At 36.3% G+C, this 26,247-nt stretch overlaps 1 long non-coding RNA gene across 1 annotated transcript in view; it reads left to right on the plus strand.

The window, feature by feature from the left end:
* LOC145673924 (uncharacterized) overlaps positions 1 to 26,247 on the plus strand; it is a 184,683-nt gene that overhangs the window by 105,232 nt on the left and 53,204 nt on the right. Inside the window, exon 2 of the long non-coding RNA XR_014128863.1 lies at positions 9,955 to 10,068. This is a non-coding gene — a long non-coding RNA (uncharacterized LOC145673924). The remainder of the gene's footprint in view (positions 1 to 9,954; positions 10,069 to 26,247) is intronic.

Genomic DNA, 26,247 nt, shown 5'->3' on the forward strand with positions numbered 1-26,247 from the left:
TCAAAAATGACGGAAAACAAATAGAATCTCGGTTAAGAGTTAAACATATTATAAGGATATAGGTAAGAGATTTCTATCATTCTTGAACAAGATGATGAAGGTTGTGTTTCGCACCATCAAGAAATACTTCACAATAAATGTTGGGAAGAACGACAAAAATCTTTATGAAGTTTTTCTACACGAAGTGTTCTGTAGTTTACTATTCTTATTTTAAAATCATAATCTTCGGTAAGCGTAAGCATGCACACCACATGGTTTTCGAATACAGAAAAATGGTTACATTAACACCGCACGCGGAGTTATTTCAACACCGAAATAGGTGCTGTAATAACATAGAAGTGGAGTCGAACTAACAGCAAAAACGGTGTTAATCTGGTGGTCTGACCTTGAATTTTAGCATAGGGAGTGTTGAATTAACACAAAACGGTATTGCACGGCTTGACCTTGAATTATAACACAGTTTGTGTGTTGAAATAATAAGAACATGATGTTGAAGTAACACAGGGATTGTGTTATATTGATACTTGACATGGTGAAGTATTAACACAAAATAATTAACGCACTACACACTGTGTTACTTTCTTCATGTTGGTGCAACACCACTACAAGTAACACTCAACACTTTTTCTTCACACTACCGACCCTGATATGATGTCGAATCAACAAGGAAAATACTAACACTGATCCGAATTTAACATCGGTTTTGTGTTAAACACGTAACAAACCCCCTGTGTTAAACGCCAACACCGCAGAGTCTGTGTTGAACTAACACCGCATAGTGGCATTCACGATGGAACCACTGCCCTGTGTTAAAATTGCAGTTGAATTAACACAACCATATTTTAATGTGTAGAGAACAATACTCTATCCAATACAACGGAGAGAATATTGAAAAAAAGAAGACACAACTTAATCATAGAGACCTGGGTTTGGTTTTCGGCGTTGGTTCGAATCCTACTATTGTTTACGTGGCTCGAATCAAACTTTAAGCTATAGGTCCACGTCTCATACAGCCTTGTTGCTGAACAGACCATTAAACTTAAATCTAATCCAACCTTTCGACAATAGTCTAGAAACATGATTCTAATTTTTCGTTATATTTAAACTTAATTCTACAACTTCGTCGAAATATTTACATTCGTCCAGATTGTTCAATTATTTACTTTCGTTCACAAATTTGTTTATTTTAATAGCTTTCATTTATGGTATTTCTATCTCTGTCTTTAATGCTAACACATTATTGTAAATTTAGTCAAAAGAAACAAAGCCGCAATTTCTTTCATCGTAATGTTCCTTAAGTAGTTGAGCAGAAACCGAGAACAAAGACAGATACTTAATATACAAGACAGATACTTAATATACAGGACAGGTATTTACAAGTACTCATAATTTGGAAAGGGTTTGTGAGCGGGAGGAAGGAAGATTGCATAGTATGAATAAAATTAACAAAATAATTAATATCTTAGAACGGAAATGTGGGAGGATACTTTATATGTATACTGAAAATTACTTTAAATTAATGCAACCTCCAGTCACAAAGTTAATTTACTAAATTTAGTTCAGTCGGTAGAGTATTAAGTTAAATGAAATTAAAATTTTGAAAAGTTAAACAAGATATTCTTTTTAGCATGAAACTCTAGTTTTCAGGTAATCTGTTTTTTAACACCCATCCTGCATGTGAAAGATACCCAAGATACGGACATCGCATTCACGATTCCTTCACGAACCCAGCTTCTGGCCTGAAAAGGAAACAAATAGACTAAAGGTTAACACATACCTTACGGCCATACTGCAGATAAGAAAGAAGTTCAAAATTCCAGTCGAAATCCTTTTTAATGCACCACTTCAATAATTCAGATGCACAGAATTATATGATACACATGAGCACACGCGCGCGCACGGTCTCGCAATGAGACCTGAAAAAAATATAATTTTAATAAAAATATTTCTCTTTGAAATTTTTATCACACTTTCTGAGCTCTCATTTTTAATTGTTCGTGCACGGTTTTGTTAATTTCGCCGATATCTTCTCACTTGCAGTGTCTCTGCATTTCACTACGGTATACACCTCCTTGTAGTATTTCTTCCGTTTCCGGCGACCATTCTCCGTCTTCTCCTGTCGTGCTGCTAGGCTCTTCCACCAGTCGTACTCCCTCTAACTTTGGAGTTCTGCTGCATTAGCGGCGGTTCTGTGGTTAGACCTCTGTGCGATTGGACTAGTGAATAGCTGTATATATGCTGAAAGTTCACACTAGCCTGTCATTATATGGTGCACTGAAATTATATTGCACTAAACGCGCCTAAGTCATACAAGCGTAAAAGCTTAGTCTCTTGTATTAAACGGTATTTAAATACACTGCACAGTATTGTAGTATTGGTGATTGCCTAAAGAGTCAGGCATAGAGATTGTTTTTACCAATACTTTACCTAACTGCAAACAATATTAACAGGTGATACAGCGTATGACGTAAAACGGCAAAAGTTACTACTTGTGCGAAGCACTTCACAAAATATACGCGGAAGCATTGTCTCTCCACACTAGTAACTCTTTGTACATGTTGCACTTAATATAATATCAACAAGCAGATGTTGCCGCACACCGCACCTACGTAAATGTTAGTAGTTCCTCCTACGCTCTCATTCTACCAAAAGAATATGAGTTCAGCGTTATCGAAGATAAATTGGCGGTAAATTAGTGCTTAGTGCACATTTAATATAACACACGCACTATGTATATTCTGTGAAACTAAATCACTGACATTTTCAACACATATCTTAACACGACGAATGTCGATTATAAAGTTTCAAGTAACTGGCGGTTAAAACAATAACTCCGAATTTCGTGTTCGATGTACACGATTCACGATCCAAGAAGCAACTGTCCTTCCGGTTGTGTCCCGTAATGATATATTCACCTCCAGGTTCATTGTCTGCTCCAACTTTGGGTTGGGCCAAACCATTATAGCCCGCTTCACTCGAAATAGGTGTGGGAGGTATGTCACTCACCTGTAGGCTTCCAATGACCTAGATATTTCGGTAGACAACACTTTTTCAAATTCTTTTGCAATTTATAGCTCACTTCAATTACATCGTTGACAGTCACTATGCGTGTTAGATAGCTTATTTATCAAGCTTTCATTTAGTGTATGACACTCACTAACACTGTGCTGTATATAATAGAAAAATTAAAATAAACAACCAAAATTATTCACACTTGGCCACTTGACAGGTTTACGTACACAACTTGACAAGTGGTACCACCTAGTGGCGACCCCCGTAACTGTTTGTCCAAGTGACATTGAATATTGCAACTTACTGAAACTGATGCATTGAAGGATTTTGCTTATTAATTGATAACTCATGTTAATTACACAATTTAAATAAGCTACACAAGATGCTAACATATTAATGAACTCTAAACAAGGCTGTCGTAGCCTGACACATCAAAATAAGCATAATAAAACTATTTGAGAGTTCTCTTCTCTCTTGCAACAGTAGGGAATTTCGTCAAGGTTGAAAAAAAAACTGAGGTGTGTGTTCGTCTTTTGAATACTTCCCACAACCATCAACTAGGTCCATAACTGCCTTTAGTACAAGCCATTTGTTGTAATCAAAATATATATCGAGCTAAATATATCTAAAACTACGGGAACACCCAGAAAGTTTATTTATATAACCAAAATACATACTATTATAACCAATCATGTATCAACGGAGCAGACGAAACAATCTTTTAACAGAGACATCTAGCGGATGTCACTGTACTACTACAAACAGAGTTGTAGACAACTACCACTATGACTCAAGTGGACTCGTCCACAATTTTGAATTTGTCAACTTCCCTTTCTCTGACGGTAGTTCGTTGACCAAGCGACGCTTCTAGAGACAAACATGCTAAAAGTAGGTGTGTCTTGAAAAACTAGCACCTCTTTGTATCCTGGATTCTCTCATAGATACGCTAAAAAATTTATTACTTTCAAAGCATTGTATTCGTGGACTCAGTGTCGCTGTAGTGATAGTGTATGCTCCTACCTACAAATACCCTAGGAAGTGCGACTAGCTATCCATATATGCGAACATTGGAGCTCATAGGTATTCTACCCATATAAAGATGGTTACCTTGCTTCCTATATCTTCCCACGACGTGGGAGACCAAGGCTCCGTTAGGAACACAAGCTTTCTTTAAAGTTTTTTTTTTTCTGTAAGGACTTCGCTGCTTCTCTGCCAGCAAAATAGCGTATCTAAACTATAGAATGTTCTGTCTTCTTCGAAGTCAATATTAAATAATATTAACATATCATTGCTCCAATCTGATGTCCCGTCCTGTTGTTATTCAATGTTCACACTACATATTCAAAATAAACAATATATATACATAAAAATACCAATAAAAGATACATGCTCCCGCTGATACGTATGCAAATTCCATTAAACTTCATATGCAAATCCCTAATTAAATGGTAAAAATATTCATACATTGACGCAAAATTTAAATATGTAAATCAAATCAAAACACAGTTCATGTGTCGTTCACAGGTTCAATATGTTGCTTCAGTGAAAAATTACTTGTCAATGAAAAGCTAGTACTCGTCGCTAAACAAACAAGCTGAGAAACTAATCGCATAGAGGAAGAGTTTCAACTAAATGATTTTTTTTAAAAAAAGAAGAAGTACTAGCTACAACAATATATATTCATATATTATTAGCGAAATCTATAATGCTTACAACAAAGGAACAAAAGCTATTTGCTTAATGAGATTACAACACACTCCAAGGCATAATAAAGGCATCTCGTGACTTCTTTGTATCATGCTGAGCTACTGTTTGGTGCTGCAGCTGCCTTGAAGTCCATTCCATTGCAGGTGATGTAATTTTTTATCTTGTCTTCCCAAGGCGTCTGCAAAAACAAAACATGGAACCAGATCCGTTGTGTGACAAGGTTTTAACTTGTTTGGGAGAGAATATACAGTACCGGCGGAAGGGCCGGGCGAGCCGGGCGACCGCCCGGGGCGCCAGATTTTAGGGGAGTTTGGGGGGCGCCAAAATCCTTGCTAAATTTATATTATTGTAAACGGTGAACTAAAAATTAACTTTTTCATAAATTGTGTAGCAACATTGGTTACTACCTCATGCCATAGGCCTCGCTCTTTATAACAACCCCGGTTTCTTCTTGAATCTCCTATAAAGGAAATCCCTTCATCCCTTCACCTTATTTGTCTATAAAAAAAATCTCCGCTGACAAAGCTAAAGGCTATTGTTGAGAGCTGGGAGTTTTGAGCAACAATAACACGCTCTGACACTTACAACCGCCGCGGTGCCGACAATTACACTCCTTGAGACAAAGCTATGTCGGCCGCTCTAACAATGCACACAAACAATATCGAGTTATCGGCAACCAAAAAGAAATTATTCCTGTTTGTACTGTCAAATGTCTCGTGAAAGAAAATTATAAAGCAGAAGTCATGTACATGTAGTGCAGGCTTCATGGTGTGCGTGTTCTTCTTTTGTCTCCTGAATTTCGACTCTTAGTAGAAGAATCGTTCGGTTAATGTGTTCTTTATCAACATGTTGGAAAAAAAAGAAGCCTTCTGGAAATGTATACAGAAAAAAAAGAGCACAATTAGCGGCTGAAAATGAGAAACAGGCAGCAGCATTAAAGAAATTCTTTCGTACTCCTGAAACATACAATAATGGAAATGAAAACGTAGAACCAGGGAATGAGGAAACCAGCAAGAAATCAACAAATATTCCAGAAGATAACAACACAGTACAGGTAAGTAGGCCTACATTACGTAACGTATTTTCGTTTTATTACGTTTAATAGAGAAGAGGTATTTACACACGTAGCGTCTCAGCAGGCAGGGGTGGGTAGGGTGGCGGCCTCTCAGATAGGCGGCGAACTTCAGGCTCAAAGAAAGTTCTTTCTCCATTGATATAAGTAGCAATAATTACATTCTATACCAACACTGATGCTTGATACATGTACCAAAGCGATAAAACTTTTACTCGTTAGATGTGTATCAACCAACTTTAGATGTATTTCAAGCATTCATCTATTAATTAAGTAGAGGGCCTCCATAGTCTACAGGTTAAAGCGTTGGACTCATGTCTACGTGCTCCTGGGTTCAATCCCCGGACTTTCCGCTTTTCAACGGCAGAAAAATTGGGGAGTCACATAAATAAAGATATGGCGGTCACTTGGCCTGCAAAGCTCCTAATACGCCTGTTGGCGGGTAGTGACACGACCGGCTGACCCGCGTTCTGTTACCCAGGTGGATGAATTTTTACCACTCGCTATCAGATGGCGTTGGAGCAGGCCCAGGATCTATTGGTCTGCCGTGCCAGTGATTATTATTACACTAGTTAACAAAGGTTTTGTTACATAAAAGCAAATACCTGTTCTTAAAGGAACTTTTTGCGCTGAATTCGAATATGCACTCGGTTTTCCTCCATCACGTACGATTTTCCCCGTAACAGAGGGATTTTCGGGAAAATCCCTCAAAAATTTCCCTTTTCGTTTATTTTACACCCCAAGATCTTGTCCCCTTGCATATAGTAACATAGAAATTATACCTAAGTATACTTTGATTCATATTTAACAAACCCTCCAAGTTTCGTAATAATCGCTTTATTCTTTCTAGAGAAATAAATATGTTTGTATGTATACTGTGTGTACTGTTTATTGCACCTTATAGTAATGCTTTCAGATCTCTTAAGTTGAGGTAAAACGTTTTGCTTTATTACCACAAACACATATATAAAATATAATACAATATAATTTACAAGTGTGACAATTTACAATAAACAATAATACAAATGTACCAAAAGGTAATGAAAAAGACAATCAAAATTATCACAATATATGAAACTTCCATTGGGTTACAAAAACGTACACTACTTCCTTCTTTTGTAAGAAATGTTGCATTCTCTAACAAGACCCCAACAATAGTCCCCCATCATTGAAGGATCCCATCGTCCCTGGTACCTTTTCTCCATTGCCATTATATCTTGGTGGAATCTTTCCCCCTGTTCGTCGCTGAGAGCACCTAGGTTAGCAGGAAAGAAGCTGAGGTGGGAGTGCAAGAAGTCGATTTTTAGAGACATCCTACAACCCAACTCTTTGTATTTCTGTATCATGTCCTGTACGATTTCTGTGTAACTCTCAGCTTTGTTATTGCCCAGAAAGTTGCGCACAACACACTTAAATGCTGTCCAGGCAGCTAGCTCAGCACTGTTTAACTTGCTGTCAAAGCTATCATCAAGCATTAATTTCCTAATTTGGGGACCAATAAACACTCCCGCTGAAATCTTAGCATCACTCAGGTTAGGGAACTTATCTCGCAAATACTTGAAACCTTCACCAGATGTGTCCATGGCTTTGACAAAGTTTGTCATAAGTCCTAACTTGATATGAAGTGGCGGTAGTAATATCTTATTAGGATCTACCAAAGGAGCGTATTTGACGTTGCATTCTCCAGGTACGTAATTCACTCTAGGTTCCCATTCCTTCACTTCATAATGTTTGTCATCAGCTCGGCTATCCCATAAACATAAAAAACATTGGTACTTCGTGTAACCGCACTGCAGTCCTAATAAAATACCAACTACCTTGAGATCACAACATATTTGCCAACAATGGTCCTTGTAACTTATAAGATTTAGCAAAGTTGACATGGTGTCATAGGATTCCTTAATCTTCACTGAGTGCGCAAGTGGTATAGAAGGTTTTTTATTTCCATTATGTAAAAGGACAGCTTTAAGGCTGACCTTTGACGCGTCGATAAATAACCTCCATTCTTCTGGAACGTAAGGAATTCCTAGCTCCGCCATCAACCCATTTATATCCGTACATACGCACACACTATCTTGCATTGAGAAATAGCTTGAAAATTGAACATGCCTTTTCCTGTACACTGATATGTTCGTTTCTGCATCCAATAAGTTCCACTGCTGGAGCCTTGATCCCAGAAGTTCCGCCTCTTGTTTTGTCAGGTGCAAATCACGGACTAGGTCATTAAGTTCACATTGCCGGATGAAATGTGGCTCGCGAACACAGTCAGGGATGAACGTTGGATCCTTGGATGTACATTTTGATGTCGATGGTTCATCAAGATCATGATCATCATCAGAGTCTTTTGGCCATATCTCTTCCCAGTTGGTAGGGGGCTCGGGAAGTGGAAGTTCATCCCCGTGCGGAATAGGTCTAATTGCGGATTTAACGTTGGGATAACTTATTGTGTATTTGCTTTTTTTAGAATGTCCCTTAACTACTGTGAGACAAAAATAACAATCATCCAGATGGTTGGTGGGTTCTCTCCACACCATTGGTACAGCAAATTTCATGAACCTCCGTTTCCCTTTGGTCCATGCAAGTAAAGTGACGTAGCACGACGCACAAATTATGTTGGGTGCCCAAGTTTTGTCCTGATCTCCCACACGACATCCGAAATATATATAATATGCTAGTTTCACCGATGGCGTAATGGATCTACACTGTCCTTTAACTACAAACTGGCCACACACATAACAAAAACTATTTGGTGAGTTAACAGACGAACGCCGTCCTCTTGACGCCATTGTACTGATTACAAACTAAACTTCTGGTCTTAGTTGGGTATAATGCCGTTAAGATCAAACATGAAAGCACTCTTAGCAGCAAAGACAACTTTGAAAGTGAAGTAGTGTTAAACCACACGTCAATATAAAAATGTACAAAACTCCCTCACCAGATGTCAAGAACACAAGAAAGAAAGAAATGCGCTGGGGGAGGGGGGAAACGATACCGTAGTGGAAAATTCAGACTGCATTAGTTCATTGTTGTCAACAATGAGTCTGTATTCCATTCTTTCTTTCTTTTGCATTGTGTTACATTTGATAACAAATATTGATAACCATTTCATGAACAAAACGAAAAAACTTGGAGAATTGTATATATATGTATTAAGATATACATATACTGTACGTTTAAAAAAATATACGTTGGAAGTATTTACAGAGAGCAATACAAGTGTGTTGTTGACTATTGTAAATATTCATTTTTAAGTCTGTGTTTGTAGTAATAAAGCAAATCGTTTTTACCCCAATTCAGGCTATCAGGTGCAATAAACAGTGCACACATTATACATACAAATATATGTATTTCTCTAGAAAGAACAAAGCGATTTTTACGAAACTTTTAGGGTTTATTAAATATGAATCAAAGTATACTTAGGTATAATTTCTATGTTACTATATGTAAGGGGACAGGAGCTAGAGGAATAAAATATCTGAAAAAGGGAAATTTTTGAGGGAAGTTTAAATTTGTTAACTAGTGTTATTAATATTATTATTATTATTAGCAGTAGTAGTAGTAGTAGTATTGTAGTAGTATTGTAGTAATAGTAATAGTAGTATCGTCTACTAACTAGAATTCTGAAGAGTTAAAATGTATGATTGTTACCGTTAACAGATCCCCGTGAAGTTTCGCTATCACAAATTTTGCAATAGACCCATTATTTCATAAACATATCGTAAATAAGTAACATGTACCAGTGTAAGACTATATAGATTATATTTCTATCCAATACGATTAACGTGATTTAAAAAAAAAAAAGTGTTCTGGCTTCGGCAGCTAATTTGAATGCATTCGCATCTATTTTATGAATGCGCTGATTCTTGATGATTTTCACAACACAAATTTGTTAATGAATACGGAGAGAATTTAATTTTTATGTACAGTTAGCAAAAGAAAAAATGAGGCCATTCTTACCTAGATTCTGTATGTATCGCCCCATTTTTTGTTTTCCTAACTGTACATTTTCACAATGAACACGGAATATGTAGATTCAATATTTATACGCAGTTATTTTATCATTTATGCATTTTCTTCACCTTTAGAATACAAATTAAATATATTTGTTTCTTTTAAGAAAAGAAACTTTATTTGTAACGTATTAGTTCTTTTCCTTTCCACAGGTGGATCGATCGATTACGAGCATTTCGCAGGAGGAAGAAGAACAATTGAAATCTGGAACAATTGATATACGAAACGAAGATGGATCAGCATTTCCACAGGAAATTGTAATACACGTATGTTAAACATTTTGCTATTTGAATAAACATACAATTGCATGTTGGTTGAATATCACGCAATTACAGCATTGTGTAAAATATAAGAGGAAATGCAGTAAAACATAATTACTTATATTATTAGAGTACATTGCAATTCGACAGGCATAAATTATAAATTCGACAGACCGACAATTGTTTCTAAATATCTTGTACCAATATGTTCATGACGGCCTAGCTTATATATATAGTTAGCTAGTGGGATTAAATTAACTATGTTTCACTTACTTTACATGAAGCATATACAATATTATTGATTTTCTTGGGTTTAATTTGACGGGTGTTGTAGATGAATGGGTCATTTCGACCTGAACTCGGGATATAAATCGAATTATTATTTTTGTAACAAATAAGCAAGCAGTAGAACTGATTAGAGACTTTTCACTAACTGACATTTAAAAAAAAAATCTTTTAACAGACTGTAGTTTGGCCACATACATTTCACTGTAATTTTTTTTAATATGTTGGAAAAATGAAAATACTGAGGTTCAAACTGTATATGCTTTTGTACTGTAATATAAGAAAGCTCATAATTTGCCTGCTATTAATAATTAATTTATGATGATGATTGGTGTTCTTCCCGGAGGCATGTGTTTGACCCCGAAGGTCTCTCAGCAAGGTGAAACCATGGTGGCTTTGCATTGCTTTCCATGGAATGATGATGACGTTCTAAGGGCGGGATCCGAACCACTTGTGTCCTCACCGAGAATCGAACCCGAGCTCCCTTAGTTATAAGGCGATGAGCTTAACCAGTCGTTCTGCGGAGACACCAATTAAATTATAACATGCCAAATATATAAGCAATCAATCAAAATCATCTTTAGGGTCACACTTACTCAATTTTTGGAATTCATTTCTTGTGCCTAGGTGCATAATATCACTGTATTCCGTTCAAGTTGCTTTGACGGAAGACATATGGGATAACATTTTTTTAAAAATAATAATATGTAATGTATATTGCCTTAGTGGTTGAATGACTAGCAGACTTACATTTGATGCAAGAGTTAGCGGATTCTATCCCCCAAGGCTTTTTATATTGAGCATCGCAAGGAAATCGGAAAGCTTTTCAAATAATATAAAGTACCAAACTCTAATCCAGAAAGCCCCAAAACATTACGATGCAAGTCAACTAACTTATCACATACCAACCCACCACATTTAAAGAGAAAGAAAAAAAGGACACAGTCAGTGGTGTTTCGGAGCTTAAAAAAAAGAGTTTAGTTTTAATTAGTGTATAATAATGTGCATATTTTAAATAAAATACAGATAGTAAGAAATACAAACTTGCTAAGAATAATGTTCAAAGAAATGTTTTCAAAGTTGCTTATTTCTTAGGTTAAGTCAGCCACGAACATGTTTGTATCCCGGTTGATCTGGTCGTTCATTACTGATTCAACTTCGTAAGAGGTATTTGTGGAGCCAATCAGGGTCAAGGCATTTAACCACATTACAGCACTCCAATGCTGATACCGAGAATCCTGGGTAGGGCTTCAGAAATCCTGGGCAGATTCTCCTATGTATACAAAAGAACATGACGTGGACGTCTTATATTCGCATGAAACCTGTATTTATTTATTTATTTATTTATTTACTTCAATTATTATTAAACTTTCCTCTCACCCTCTTTATTTATTTATATCTCACATCTATCGGAGGCTTATTGGTCATGCGCCATTCTAAGTTTTGTGTTTATCCCCGGATGATCTAGCTGCTTGAATATCCCCCACCCCCACCCCACCTATCTTCGGTGCAAGCCTACCATCTTTAAAAAATTATGAACACAATTTTAAAAAATCCATTCAAGTTTTAGTCACTTATTCTTTGTTAGAAGACAATGTTTAAAATAAATTTAACATTATTTTCTACTGACTTTTTTTTTTTTTTTTTTTTTTTTTTTTGCTGGTGTTGGAATCACAATCAATCGATCTTGATGATCCAGGATATTGGCCAGAACATATTACGGGCAGAATGCGTCAGATAATTGTTAGACAAGGCCCAGTTCAAGTCTCCAAACGAGAGTTCCCAGTAAACAGCGAGGGTCGGCGATTTACTACAAGTAACTACAAAAGACGTCTGCACAATGAAGAAGAAGTTGCTCATAGTTGGCTTATTTATTCAGTGACTAAGGATACAATATTTTGTTTCTGTTGACGTCTTTTCGTTGGTACTACAATGTCACTCTCTTCTCGTGAAGGTTTTTCGGATTGGAAGCATATGTCTGGACTGTTATCAGACCATGATAGATCTTTGACTCACATGAAGGCTTTCCAATCGTGGTTTGAACTTGCAAACCGATTAGTCAGGTAAAACAGTTGACGCTGAAAACCAAGCAATTATTCGCAATGAAACTGAGCGTTGGAAAGAGGTTCTCAAACGACTGCTGTGTATAATTCAGTTTCTTGCTTCCCAGAACTTGGCATTTCGTGGTCAAAATGGCACTATTTACTGAACAAACAACGGCAATTTTCTCAAACTAGTTGAGTGTATTGCACAATTTGATGTTACTATGCCTGAGCATTTGCGACGAATAACATGTAAAGAGACACATGTACATTATTTGAGCAAGGACATTCAAAATAAAATAATTGAACTCCATGGGTCAAAAATAAAGGATAAAATTTTGACTGATCTAATAAAAGCGACATATTATTCCGTAATATTAGATTGTACACCAGACGTAAGTCATACAGAGCAAATTAACCTAATTGTTCGTTTCGTGAAGGTAGAACTGGGTAAGGAACCATCCATTGAAAAACATTTTTTGGGATTTTTGTGCATAAATGATTCTTCAGGAGGACTAACTACCACTATTTTGGAAGAATTAGAAAAACTGAAAATTCCTCTCTCAAACATGCGTGGCCAAGGGTATGATAACGGTGCCAATATGAAAGGAAAGCACTCAGGCGTTTAGAAAAGAATATTAGATCTAAATAGTCGAGTATTTTTTGTCCCTTGTAGCTCCCATTCATTGAATTTGGTTGTAAATGATTCTGCAATGTGCTGTAGTGAGGCTGTAATTTTTTTTGCTTTATTGCAAGAAGTATACAATTATTTTTCTAGTTCCACATATCGTTGGTCTGTTCTGCAAAAACATATATCCAATTTCACTTTGAAACCTCTTAGTGATACTAGATGGGAGAGTTGTATTGATGCTGTCAAATCGTTTCGCTACCAGTTAGGAGAAATTTACGATGCTCTTTTCGAAGCATCAAAGGACTCAAAGATAGACGTTATGGGCAAAAATAAGGCTTATTCCCTGGCTAGGAAGCTCCTGAATTTTAAGTTCGTTTGTGTTGTGGTGTTTTGGTATGAAATTCTTTCTTGTGCTAATGTGGTTAGCCATGTTTTCCAACAAGAATCAGTGGACATTCAGCAAGCAGTTCATCTGCTTAAGAAAACCAAGTGTCGCCTTGAGAACATGTGAAGTGATGAAGGTTTCCAGAATATTTTGGTTGATGCCAAAGTAATTGTTGAAGAGCTCGATATTCAACCACAATTTGAGAATGAACCAAAACTCCGACCTAGAAAAGTCAAACGACAATTTTTGTATGAATCTGAAGACGAACCGATTAATGATCCATAGAGTGCGTTTAAATGTAACTTCTATTTTTGCACATTAGACACAATTATCTGTTCCCTGAATGAAAGATTTCAACAACTGAAGCAGCACAGCGAAATATTTGGGTTTTTGTATGACATCCATCCAACAACGGACAAAGAGTATTTACTAAAGTGTTGCAAGGACTTACAACTATCTTTAACAGACAAAGATCAATGTGATATTGACGGATTTCAGTTATATCAAGAGCTCTTACTTTTACCTTCATTTCTCAGTTCTGAAAGTGGGAGCAAACCGTTGCAAGTATTTACATATATTTGCAAGAACTCCCTTATTGGGTTATTTCCAAATGCAACTATTGCTCTAAGAATCTTACTAACTATTCCTGTAAGTGTAGCTTCAGCAGAAAGAAGTTTCTCCAAGTTGAAACTTATAAAGAACTACCTACGATCAACGATGACGCAAGAGCGTCTTGTAGGCCTTTCTATGATGTCTATTGAATGTGATGTTCTGTATGAGCTTGACACTGATACTTTAATTAAAGACTTTGCAGAGAAAAAGGCACGAAAAGTTAACTTTACTTAGCATTGTAAACAGGTCAAAGGACAACTTGCATTAAAACTGTTCAAATATATAAAATTATATTAGAGGTTGTATTATTTGTATTACGAAATCTTTGTACAATGTTTTTACAAAATATATCTGTATGTTCTTTTGTTCATATATGTGTTCTCTTTCGCAGTCAGCAAGGTTGTTTATGTATATATGTGTAAATAAATGCTGTATCGCATCATCAATCTTAATTTTATATAAATCGTTGTTTCTTGAATCGTTATATAAATCGTTGTTGTTGTTTATCGTTATCTTACACAGTTAAATGCGCCAACAATACTTCCTTCCTAATACTCAGTTTTATAATAGAATCACAATTTCTTTCAGAAACGACTTATGATGCAAACCTAGACTACATAGACCCCCTATCATTGTCCGAGTTGCAGTTGTGGCATACATAAATAGAATTACTTTCTGTGCACGCTTCGTGTGACCACTGGTTACAGTCAACACATTGAGCCCACGATTCTCTGGATTTGGAATTAGAAAATGGTTCCAGACACACAAGACAAAAACTATTAACATCACTATCATTTTTACGTTTTGAAATTTTCATCCCCTTTTTTAATAGAGCTGTGAAGAATATTACGACTTATACCTTTCTTTAGAGACTTTTCATGTCTTGCTCCTGTACCTGCTTCTTATACTTCTTTAACTGGAGTATCAGTGAGTACAGCGGACACTCGCTTCTTCCTTCCTCGTTTAGTTTCCCTGGGTCTAGCTTTTAATAACGAACGATAGGCGCTAGGACTAACATGATGAGGATTACTGTCATTTCTGGACGTTTCGTCTTAAGACATAATTTGCATAGACGACAGTTGTGTTTTTTTCTTTACGTGTAGAAGATGTATTGCCAACAGTCGATAAGGTTTCAGATTCTTTACAGTTTATTGCTGGATAAGGCTGGTTTGGTTCCCTCACAGGTAATTCTGGGAGTTCTGAATTCACTTCTTGTGTAATGTTAGTTGGTACTTGTTCTTCATTATGACCTGAAAAGTTCGTTGAGGATGAGGATGTGGTTGAACTTGAGTGATGTGTTAGCGAAGCACGTCCTAGTGCTAACTTTATAATGTGGTCATCATCTTCAATGTAACGATCAATTACCTGCGGTGCCAAAAACTCATCATCTGTAAAATGTCTCCATTAAAGGGATATATACCAGTTATTCTGAACGGATTAGGAATATTAGATTTATTTACATTAAGAGGAAATGCCGTTTTCACAATAGTCGGAATGTCATAGATACTAAATGCACACCCAGGATTGTTTTCCATCCATGCATCCATTCCATTTGCAACTAACTTTTTAAATGAAGAATATAATCCTCTGTCAAGGGGTTGCAGCTTATAGGACGTGTCAGGTGGGAGTGATAGGAGAATAACACCATTTTTCTTGGCATAATTGATTACCTGCACTAAGATATGAGATACATGGTTATCAAAAAACAAAAGGACACGATGTTGAAGAGAACTGTCTGTATGTTTGACAAAATGCTCCATGAATTGCACAAACAGGTCCCCTGTCATCCAACCTGATGGATTATTTCCTGCAATGTTTCCAGTAGGACATTTACCATGAAATCGAAGTCGGTCGAATCTCTTCTCCATGCAAATTAAGCTGAGTCCTAGGTTCTAATTACCTTCAACAAACTGCTTCTTGCAGAATCTGTACAGTGATTGTCTATTAACATCATATTGTGCTGCACTTGTCTTGAAGATCACTTGTTTTCGTGGTATGCTCGTGCTGCATCTATGTGCACTTCAATTGGTATCTGGCCTTTCTCTTTCTCTTATATGTTCGTACCATCTGCAACGAGAAAGATTGAAGCAAACATTAAAATGCAAATTCAAATTGCTGCAAAGTACATGCAAAAGGATGTTGTTGTTATTGTTGTTAATGATGATGTGGTGTTCTGTCCAAAGGCCAGTCTTTGATTCAAAGTCTCTGGGCAAGGTGAACCTATGGCGGTTTGCCTTTCTTTTCCATGGGATGGTGATGACGTCCTAAGGAGGGACCTACAACTAAGGTGGGATCCGAACCATTTGTGTCTCCACCGGGAATCGAACACAAAGTACACTCATCCACAAAAGACATATGCAAAATAAAAAAGTATAAATCTGCAAACATTGATGCATATACAATCAACAGTGTGCTAATGATTTTATGCGTTAGAAATCGGAAATTTCTCCCAATACTAGTAACGTGTCCACTTCCTAATAAAACATTAATAACATCCCTTATGTAAAATTAATAAAATTAATTAGACAAACTTCCATTGTCTGGATTTCTGCGGGGTCAGTTGTGACATTTGTCACAATTTACTCTAGCAGGTTTTCATAACTAGCCCCAATGGGTATTTTTTGCTTTTATTGGCAATTCAGTATTTCAGTTTTACTTTACCAAGAAAGAAAACCGTTTACATGCGTAACATAGTTGCTTTAGTTTTTAGAAAATAGCATTAATATTTCCAACTATTTTATATTGAGGGACACATAAATCAAACTTACCTTGAAAAATAGATCAAGACTTCTACAAAACCAATTTTATTCTTTGCTCTGGCTTGGCGCGACTCACACTGATGGGAAACAATAGCTTGTGAATTCGTGACTGTAGGCGTCAATCAGCGTTGCCAGGTCGTGTATATTGTTTGCACTTTTAATAGAAACATAACTGTCACAACCTGCCCCTGTCAAAACAAGCCCCGGTCTCCTCTAATTCTATTTTTATTCACAATTTAGCATAGTATCTTTGACGTGTTACTTTTCTCCATTAGTAAGTCGTATAGGCGCTTTAGTAACCTATTAATATCGTTAACACATTCGTATTTATAAGAAATAATAATCTCACGGGTACCCAGGAGAAGGAGTTTGGTTTGTGCGGTTTGGTTGATATTTTATTAATTATCCTTGATTAAATCGTAGTAGATTTTTACAACTTCCGATTTAAGTAGAGGGATTAGAGTGCAGATCGAATATATTCTTTGGCAGGTTAATTGATCGCACAAAGCAACTTCTCCTCATCTCAGTGGCGAATTTAGGGGAGGCTTTCGAGCTGAAGCCCCTCCACCTAACTTTTATTTACTATTCTAAATTAAATGAAATACCTAGTAGAGTTTTCACATTTTCAGGAACAAAGTTAGAAAAGCACCACCCGAAAAAAAAATCGCAAATACGCCACTGCCCTATGTATTATCAATTTTCTCTCTAGCGACAAGATTAAAATCGGAATTTCTTGAGTTGAATAGAAGGTAAACAATGACGATGTCACCTATTCTTAGAAAGCGAAATCAATTAAAAAGGAAAACTGGTCACTATCTCTAATCATTTTACTCTATGTAGATCAATATTGAAACCGGAAGTTGTATTAGATTCCGGTTTCATTAGAGAATAAAAGATGAAGATGGAATGTATTCATGAAACGGTTTATCGATTGCAGGAAACCAATTCTCACTATGTATTACCCTTTTAGTTCTGTATAGTAATCAGCGTGGAAATCCTAAATCGCTGATTCCTACCACTTGCGGTTGATGAATCATCTGCGTAAAAGGAACTGGATGTTTTACTGTCGACTTTTACATCCTGAGCAAGTTTGATGGTGATTTGCCTAGTACTTCATCAGTTTATTTTCTTTTTTTTCTTTTTTTTATGTTTCCCAGAAAGACGTATACACATTTTTGTCTCTCTGGCGGATGGATTGACATATGGATGGCAGGGTAAACATACAAAAGAGTTTTGGTCAAACTCTTTAAAATTAAATGAAATGAAATTTTTAGTTTTATGTCCCACGCTAATTTCCTAAACGGTAAAGGACGCCAAAGAGGGAATTCTCGCACTAATGGTGAGCGCTCTACCATTAAGCCACAATGCCATCTACAATTTTTCATTATTTGACTTATCATGTACAAATTTCTTTATAAAACTTATTCGAGAAGTTATTTCATCAATTAAATGAGCATAACTTACTTTAGAATTCACGGCTAATAGAACTAATAGAATAATACTGATGAATACATTTATGTGTTGTCTTAAGGACATATGTTATTAGGTAACCTACCATTTATATATATATATATATATATATATATATATATATATATATATATATATATATAAAAAGATGTCGTACTCTATTAATTATGCATTATTCGTGTACGTTTCTTCACAATTATATTGTTATGCACATCATCTTTGATTTAAAATCAATTAAAAGTTTGGCTCTTAATGATAAAGAAATTACTAATAATACAAAATCTTGTTAGTATTTGTACAGTTAAGTTCAAGTAACCGAAGTTTGGTTTATCACAAACGTTATATTAAAATACATATTAGCAATTGTGTAATATTTAGAGTATATTTATTTGCTTCCTCGTGTATTTATCTGCTCTGGTTCTCATGATTTACTATTTTTTTCTGATTTAACTAAAGGTTTTACTCAGATTTGAAAGAAGTTCCCAGTTAGTAGCACAGATTAATTAGTTTAACTAATTAATGAATTAATTAGTTTAACTTTGAGGTTATTTAAAATTGTTATGATCTGAACCACCTAACAAGTTCTGTGAAATAAAGATCGGTGTCAACACATTTACATTATAATTAATAAGACACTGAACTGAAAAGAAAATCAGTCTGTGTAATATTTGCATACTGAGAAAAGGTAATGTAATGTACAGTGGTGAATGAAGAAATAATTACTAAATCATATGGATGTTTAACTGTAATTTAAATAAATCAATTTATTTGCTGAAATTCATAATTGAGTGGCGATTCTTTATGGTTGTGCTGTATCTACTAGTGCTGTCGAAATCGGTTTTTGAAAAAACCGAAAACCGGTTTTTGAAAAAAGTGAAATTTCATAAAACCGAAATGTCGGTTTCGAAAACCGCTTTTGCGGTTTCGGTTTTGTAAACCGCTTTTGCGGTTTCGGTTTTGAAAACCGCATTTGCGGTTTCGGTTTTGAAAACCGCATTTGCGGTTTCGGTTTTGAAAACCGATTTTGCGGTTTCGGTTTTGAAAACCGCATTTGCGGTTTCGGTTTTGAAAACCGCATTTGCGGTTTCGGTTTTGAAAACCGCTTTTGCGGTTTCGGTTTCTGAAAACCGCATTTGCGGTTTCGGTTTCTGAAAACCGCATTTGCGGTTTCGGTTTTGAAAACCGCATCTGCGGTTTCGGTTTTGAAAACCGATTTTCTCAAAAACCGAAAACCGCAAATGTCACAAAAATTCGACAGCACTAATATCAAGTAACGACGAGGAAACCGCAAAGAATCTTTCCCATCTTCGGCTCTCAGTTGCCAGATGCAGGGAAATTTTCCCCGGCGTAGGGAAAAAATGCTCAAAATTTGCAGAGGTGAAAGAAGATATTTTTTCTTAAAATGTGTTAACGTGTAGGGAAATTCTTGTTTAGTATTCTTTTACAATTGGCAGAATAAAAAAAATAAGTTGCAGTTTCTCACAAAGAGGCACGGCTATCGTTATTGGGAAGTAAAAAGATATAGAATAAAATATGATCGGTGTTCCCTTCACGTATGAACTATTGCAGGTGTCTGGGACTTGCGATAAGAAACCAGTCAACACATGCAAAACCACAACATTCACATTTATCGGAGTGGCAACAAATCAACAATAAAATTGTGAATTGCGATCTAATGTTTTTTTCTTTTCTTTTTTCTAAGAAAGGGAGGTGGTGTTTTTTTGTTAAGAAAAGAAAGAGTGGCAGTACTATTTAGAAACAAAGTGAAAGAGTAATGATAATATAAAAGATCTCAGTCTAAGTGGATGAGATTTCAAATTGAATTTCATGAGTTGCAGGTGTAGTGATCTTAAATAGGGATATACCTTATTTTCTATTTAGCTTAGTGTTGTCATATTACCCGATTTTTGCGGGTACCACCCGATTGTCAGGTTCTATATTCGTCCCTCGCTATCTTAATCACGAAAAACCACCTGCTTTTTGGGATTGGAGAAAAATCTAAGACGACTTAGTGAATAAAGTGTTGGTATATTCAACGTAAACCGCTACACCTTTGACAATCTTAATCGCGATTGAGTTAAATTTGGAATTGCGCTCAGGCTCAGGCTGTGAGCTATCTGAGCAGTGCGCGGGTGTAGGGCCATTCGCTAATAAGAGATCTGCTCTAATGCACAATAGTTTTCTTTGTGTAATTCATGTGTTTTTAATGTAATGTATTGGAGGTTCTATACGAATGAATATTCTTTTGTAGATGTTGTGACAAACATACTTGAATTATTCATGCCTTCATAAGCTACAAGAATGCCGAACGACAATTTCAAGTGTAACTTTAACGACACTTACAGAAGCGAATTTACGTATGTTAGCCAGGGCAGAACTCAGTTTGAAGCAAAATGTACACTCTGGAAAACTTAGTTTCGTTTGAAAAGTAGGCTGCAGGGAAGCAAAGTGGACCCCACCTGATTTTTATATATTTTGTAAACTAGATCACGAGGAACACGAATCTGGAGTTTTGACATTCCGACTTCCGGAGCTCGAGATATTAAAACTAAGTTTAATATAGATATATTCTCTATACGAAACATATTATGTCCTGTGAGATATATAAAGGTAACCAAGAAAGTTCTGTCGCTTTTTGTGGAGGTCTGTGTTCAATTGATCCTTACACCGTGAGTTGAATGCGAATGGAGAAAAGGCGAAGGTTAGATGTTGGTGTGGGTATATCCAACATTCTACCTGCTTGTGGCAGTTCAGTTACAACGTGAACTTGTGTAAGGACAGAGTGAATATGGAACCTCCACAGAGCGTCATAAGGGTGTGTATGCTGTACGAGTTCAAACTTGGATCAAACGCCACTGCAGTGGGGCGAAAGATATCTCAGGCCTTTCGTGAGGGTGTCGTGATTACGCAGACAGTGCAAGGGTGGTTTAGAAAGTTTAAGGACGGTGACAAAACACTCACGAAAGACGCACCACGTGCCGGAAGACCAACACATTTACAAAATGAAGACCTTCAGGTAGCAATTGAGGCGAACAGTGGAGAGACCTGTGAGGAACTGGAGCTAACATTCAATGTGAGTGGAGAAACCATTCGGCAGCACCTCCATCGACTTGGGAAACACTACAATTTGAGTCTATTGGTCCCACATGAATTAACTCCGGGCCAGAAGACTACGCGTGCAGACACCTGTGTTTTTTTGCTGTCTCGTCTGAGGAAGAAGCCATTTCTGGACAGGATGTTGACATGTGATGAGAAGCTCCATGGCGTCGTCATCATTCGTTAAAATCCCATGAACTGGTTCCAAAACAGCTGAAACCAGTAATGCAGTAGAAAGTCCTGCTGTGTGTTTGGTGGACTGCTCGCGACATCGTGCATCGGGAACTGCTACCGGCTGGTCAGAGCAGAACATTAATGCAACTGTCTACTGTCAGCAGTTGAGCCGTGTTCAAGAAAAACTCAAAACCCTGGAGCCAGCACTTCTCATACGCTAAGGGGTTCTCCCGTTACGCTAAGGGCTAAGCCCCACATGATTAGAGTGACCCGGGACACCATCCTACGCCTTAAATGTGAAACACTATTGCAACCGCCATACTCCCTGGACAGTGCACCGTCCGATTATCCCTGAACCATTTCTTGGACACTCACATTAGAGAACTAAAGTTCAACTCCGTAGTAAAGGTGCAAAATGCACTTGATACCTTCTTTGCTTCACGGCAAACCAAGTTCTACCGCGAAGGAATCCATGCCCATCCCGAACATTTTTCAGAAGGTCGTTGATACTGATGGGTACTATTTTTGATCTTCCAGGTACGTCTTAGGCAGGGGTGTAGCCACGGGGCCAGGCTCCCCAAATGATTTCCTGGCCCCCCTAATGACCAGATGTTAAAACATCATCGTGAGATTACTTCGCTTCAGTCATTTAAAAATAACAATGTTTACATATAATTAATAATTTACGGTAAAATAGTACGGAAAAATAGTATTTTACCATACCGATCACAAAATAGTATGGTATTTCTTCCTTATAGCGATCCGAAAATAGTATGGTATACTTTTTGTGACAGTAGATTACACAATTTACGGCGATTTGTATTTGACAGTTTGAAGACAAACGTTTTGACAAGGTACTATAAATTCTATGAAATGTGACAATTACGCTCACACACTTAATTAATTGTTCTTATATTCAAATTAAAACATCTTTATATGTAAATTCAATTTATTTTAAAAAGTCAAGGAAAATTTTATTTTGTTTCATTTAGCAACCGAGCAACCTCTTTCATTTGTCCCAGGTAAAGAAGTTTCTCTGCTTTTCAGAAAGAAAAAAAAAACATAAGACGGTAACCGCACTAATAGACCACCCACCGTTCTACCTCGCCAGTCGATGGTATTGTTACTCCAGCCATACTGTCGCACTACCTAAGTACCTCGATATCGCAAATATCACGTCACAGACACACAGGAACCAAAATTTTTTATCTACAATCTTCGCAAGTGCTTATGAAACGCTTTAACATCACGTACGAGCCCAGAACAGACGCTAGAAACCCAAGCCAAATTATCAACCGATTTTTGGGAAATGGTGTCACGAACTTAAAGCGGCGAATCAGAATCCGAAATTCAAAATTCACAAAGAGAAGAATGAAGCGTCTATTTTTTTTTAAAAAAAATAAGGAAAGCTGGGAGAACGCCTACACGGAAGAGAGGTTACTCTAAGTCGACACTTCATCGTGAAAACATCACCAACACGCGATTCATAAGCGTACGTCAACTCATATGTACATATATATATATATATTTAAGTGTTTAAATTTCAGAAAAATGGCTAGCTAGACACCCGTTAGCAGCCAGTTACTTAAATCACGCGTTATCCACAGCAACTTCGTCGTTACAAGATTATTTATACAAATATTTAAAACATCGACAGATAATTCTTATCATCTTACGGTAACGCTACATAAATGGTGATGTTGAAGTGAGTCTGTGATTCTATATACGTTGATTTCCCGCATAAAGTGCAAAGACAGGAAAAGTAGTGCGATGTATGGCGGATATATATATAAACTGTGCGAGTGAAATTTAAGTGCAGATGGATTTGATAAGTGACGCATCGTTGCATTTCAACAACATGGAGATGAAGGACGGAGACACGGGTTCGATCCCCGATACTCGAGACAGATGCCTTGCCACAGGAAGACCCAGACGCTTCAGACAAACGAGGACCTCTTCTCCGGGAGTTGAATCCAGAGGACAGCGGGGTCTGAGAAGGGACATTAGGAAGCATTGTGACGGTCAGTTAAGTACAGTGCAGTTTTCTTCTGAAGTGTGGAAATATAAGCGGAAGGACTTATTAAGGTAGGACAAAGTATTCTGCTATTTTCTTTATTGAAGAAGGACTATGGCCAATATTTCCGTGATTCGTGATCTCCATACTCACCTTTTCCTAGAAACTTCGGGACATTGTTTATTCATACGGAACTGTCCGTAAACATTTAGAGCATTTTTTTTTCTTTCTTTTTAAAAGAAGTAAACAAATAGCCTAATGCCTTGGTTGCATTTCCAAAATTAATTCACTGATATAGGAACTGTTAATTTCATTCTTGAATAAGTACCATAAAATTTTTGATTATTTTACTAGTGAAATTTGTATACATTGATTTGATCTTCAATCATGCATTTATTTGTAATCGTAATGTGTCAATATTTAGATCCTTGAAGCCGTCATTATAATCATTTATATGCAATCCAGTATTTATTCATATCAAGTATGAATTATTTCTCTTTTAAACATAAATCGCGTTTAAGATGTTTGAATGTAATGTAATTTCTGTTTTGAGTAAACTATGATTTAGCGTCAAAGTCTAGTTTTTCAAATTTTAACATTTGTATAGGTTGTGTTAGGGAAATATGTGTCAGAGCGGTAAACAGGCTTAATATGATTTTATTGTAACTTGTCAATTTTTATTATACTCATTCTTAAAAGAAACAATCAATATAAAGGTTCCAAAGACGTGCTATGTTGAGTAAGTTTCAGACAAATAAGTGTAAACACTCTTATCCCGTAATATCGTTAGAGTCTCGTAAATAAGGTAAACAAATTTAAGATACTCGAGTAAATCCCTTCGGAGGTACCTATCTGAGCAACGAACGCAGATAGGGTCCATAGCTATGGAGAAACGTTTATTTGCAAAAGAAGGAATCACTGAGAAAATCAGAAAGCGTCGACAATGCAATTATTTTGATCAATTGGCCAAATTATAATAATAGTAGTGCTATATATATATATATTTGTGTAGTGTACTTGAATATGAAATATTTGTGTAGTTAGTGTTGTGTAACGATTTTTATTGTGAATTGTATTATTTACCAACTGATATAGTATGTGTACAAAGCTATGTTTTGTTTATGCAAATCTTTTAATATTGAAAATTCATTAGAGTTCATTAGAAACAGTGCACTAAATTTTCTCAAAAGCATACTATCGCTTCTAAACTATTTCTCCAGTAAGTCTTGCAAGCAACCTAAATCATTAATTCTTTCATTCCGCAATCCGATTCTTAAACTTATTTCCATTTCTTTTATTAATAAAAAGAGGTAGTAACTGTGGGCGAATTACTTAATAGTCGTTTATGTCTATGGGGAAAACAATAAATCATTTTGCTAATTAATATTCAGTTTAATAGAAATTTTTGTTTGTATAACTACGTCATAGTAATTATAAAGAATCGAATATTGTCAGTTTAGTTGAGTAGAAATAGATTGTTGCTAAATTTTACAGTCAAGATTGAATAATTTGAATATTACGTTGTACAGTGAAGAATGTGTTAAGAGAAATCATATTATTTGGTCAAAACAGTCAAAAGTCTGATTCATTTTCAGTAAAGTCAATTAATTCATTTTTTTTTGTAAATCCAAATTAACTTTCTTGTTGATTTTTGTAGATATCACCTTATTTCTCGTTAAATTTATTAAAAGTCTATTTGACGTTAGAACCAAAGCATTTATGTGGTTATTATTTCAAAGATATGCCTATTTCTTTAACCGGTATTAGCATACCTAGAAGAACTGAAAAAGTTGAAATACGGTTACATTGACCATCAGAAATTTTTTATCTAAATTAACTCATTTTTTTTTAACTTTAAATTAAACTTTCCTTATTTGTTGCTTTTTAACTATTTTTGCTATCTCCACACACTTCGGTGACAGAGTGATAGTCAGTGTAGCCAACTGAACAAGCCATTAGCGAAAAATCTTTCTTTCAGCTTTGCAGCTTGTGAGATTTTTGCTCCGCATGTTTAAATCACTTAACCATTAACTACGCACCTGTTTTCCTAGCGCCTTGGAGACACCGTTATGGGGAAAACAGGATCGATTAGACTTAGGTCATCTTTCGTTATATATATCATTTTTTTTTAATTCCTAACCATCTTAGCAAAACTGTATCTTTACCTTGGAGAACTGAAGTTCGAGCCCCGTGGAGTCAACTTCAATTCTCCAAACTCTCATTCATTTTTTTATTTGTGTAATAGGCAGATGAGTTGTCGCTCATCAATACCATTCACTTTTCAAGTACAAGGTCAGGTATTCATTTTTCTGATGCATATTAGGCTCATCCGTGAGTGCCTTAATTATTCATTCTAGTGCAGATTAAATATGCAAATTAGAGATAAGGAATCGAATTCCGAAAACAATACGTTTCATATTCTTCGTCGCCCAAATACGTAAGATCTGCTTATTCGTAATATCACGCAGTAATTCTATTTGGCAGCCCGAGCAGAAATTTTCCTTTAATTATTAGTTATTTTCAATCGTTGCAAAACTTAGCGCCCGAGACAATAACATTATCATTACAAAACTTGGCTTCCGATAGAGGAACCCCAGTGTTACAAGAAATGGCGCAACCGAACTAGGACCAAAGTACAGTGTTACAAGAAATGGCTTCCCGAACAGGAACCCGAATGCGTAGTTAATCTTATTTGAGGGACCCGAATGCGTAGTTAA

The sequence above is a fragment of the Thermobia domestica genome, chromosome 17 (assembly GCF_964235325.1).
Source record: "Thermobia domestica chromosome 17, izTheDome1.hap1.1, whole genome shotgun sequence".
Taxonomy (NCBI): domain Eukaryota; kingdom Metazoa; phylum Arthropoda; class Insecta; order Zygentoma; family Lepismatidae; genus Thermobia; species Thermobia domestica.